Source organism: Ursus americanus, chromosome 1 (genome assembly GCF_024610735.1).
Source record: "Ursus americanus isolate L20-20 chromosome 1, mUrsAme1.1.p, whole genome shotgun sequence".
Lineage (NCBI taxonomy): Eukaryota > Metazoa > Chordata > Mammalia > Carnivora > Ursidae > Ursus > Ursus americanus.
Genome location: NC_142127.1, coordinates 24,354,127 through 24,356,715, shown reverse-complemented (window position 1 = coordinate 24,356,715; position 2,589 = coordinate 24,354,127).

Genomic DNA, 2,589 nt, shown 5'->3' with positions numbered 1-2,589 from the left:
TTTTATGGCTGCACAGTATTCCATTGTATATATGGATACCACATCTTCTTTACCCATGCATCTATCAACAGACACTATGTTGTCTCCATATCTTGACTATTGAAAATAATGATGCAATAAACATAGTAGTGCATATATCTTTTCAAATTAGTGTTTTTGTATTCTTCAGATAAATACCTAGAAGTAGAATTACTGAATCATATGATAGTTCTATTTTTAATTTTTGAGTAGTCTCCATATTGTTTTGCACTGTGGCTGTACCAATTTACACTCCCACTAATAGTGCGCAAGGGTTTCTTTTCTTTTTCTTTTTTTTTAAATATTTTATTTATTTATTTGTGGCAGGGAGAGAGAGAAAGAGCACTAGCAAGTGAGAGCATAAGAGCAGGAGGAGGGAGAAGCAGACTCCCTGCTGAGCAGGGAGCCCAATGCAGAGCTCGACCCTAGAACCTGAGCTGAAGGCAGACACTTAACCAACCACTCAGCCACCCAGGTACCCTAGAAGCTGATTTTTTTAACTGAACCCATATTCCACAGTTCTCCATGTCTTCCTACTCACTTTTCAATATCTAACCTCAAGTCCTTTAAAAAAAATATTCTCCTGCCTTTTTGATGTCAACTACCAAACCAAACCTGTTGAACTTATATGGCTTCTAGATAAAATACATTTTACTATTTGGGAGTAGTAATTAAATTCAAATGTTTTGTCTCCAACACCAAGGCTGAGAAAATTTTATCAGGATGTCTGCTGATATTCTGATCTCTGTTCTACACTAAGCAGGACATATTGAATATGAATAGCATTGGGGAAGGGAACACCAATAGCACTATGAACCAGAGACCCAGATCCTAGTGGGAACTGCTGACACAGCCAAGCAAGATCCAGAATCAAAAGAAGAAATAATGAAACAAACATTAATCAGCTTTTATCATAGAGGAAAGGAACTTTTCTTTCAGACTTGTTTTATAGTCAAACTGTGTCTGAGTGGCAGGGGCTGTATGGTTGTGGCTTAAGGTAATTTTCACAGGTGTCCTACAGGTGCTGTTGATGTAACATAAAATAGAATAGGTACAGGTATTAGAGTCAGAGTTCTAATACTAATTTTACCACTTATCGCCATAAATTTAGAAAACAATTCATTGAAATCAGCTTATTTTTTTTTCAATAGGCCAAATCTCATCAGATTGTGATGACAATCAAGGGGAATATTTAAAGTAAAATAAGTTATCAGGGTTTAATACATTCTTTGTCTTCTTCTCTTCTAGTAAATAATATCTAGAAGAAGGACTGGGCTTTTCAGGTGCCTCCTCTAGCTACTAGCTGCTGATTTATTGATGTGCTTAACAACATTCAAAATGTGTTAGAGAAGTAGAGGACGCAGAATCTGGTTATAAAAAAATAGCATCTGGGATGGATTTCTACATCACCTAGCAAGATAATTCCTTCTTAAATGATCCCCAGGTTTTGTGGGTTTCACAATTGTGATTAAGGTGATAAGAAAGTGCTTCAGAAACAAGGAAAGAACTGCTCAGCACAAGTAAAGAACACCTGCCTCATCTTGCCACCAACTTGCTTGCACCACTCATGCTATCTCTGTGGTTCTTGACATTCCTCATTTAATATATCTCAGCACCTCATCCTCCCCTGCTGCAGGTAAGAAAAATGAATTTTTGTTTAAATACATCTTAAGTAAATTAGTGTGTATAAGCATGATTTGTATAATTACAGCACTTAGTAATTAGTGTGAGGAGAGATCATGTCACAACTAACAAACATCATTAAAACATACAAGTATATATATATATACAGGCTTTTCTACACTTATATGTATACACACACACACACACACACACACACACACACACATTTATTTTGCTAAGAAAAAAAGTGCATTACATGACTTCCCCAATCACCTTTTGGAACAAACTTGACATCAAACATATTGTACTTCTATCTAGGTAAAAGTTATTGCACAGGAATGTTTTTAGGATTATTTTCCTTCACAAATTTTAATTAATTTTTAAAATCCAGAAAAATAAAATGCCAAAAACATAAAGTTTTTCTCTTCCTTTTTTCCTGCTTCCATGTGAAAGAACTGTCTATCATTTATACTGTCTCTCGGAGGGAAGTTTTATTTATGGTTTCACCCTTCTTAGTACCCTAATGGAAACTGACTTTCTGTGTTTATCATTTAATATCTTACATTGCGATTAAAATGTATGAATGCCAAAATTTTCCACTTACACTACAAGCTCTTTTGAGTATAGGAACCTTATACTTTTACATTTCTTATGCTCACAGCCCCAAATATGATGACTTCCAAATATCTAGTAGTTGCTGAGTCAATTTTTTTTTAAAAACTGAGTTTTTTAAAAAACTCTTTTTTAAAAAACAGTTTTATGTTTAAAAAACATAAAAATGTTCATGCTAGTATTAATTATTAAATAAGTTTAATTTGTCTCAATAGATTAAATCTATATAATCAAAGAATAACAATTATTTGTTCAGAATTTTTAAAGTATAGAAAAATATTTTGTTGTACACTAGCCCTTTGCATCTTTATAACTGCCTCATGAGGAAATTATTTA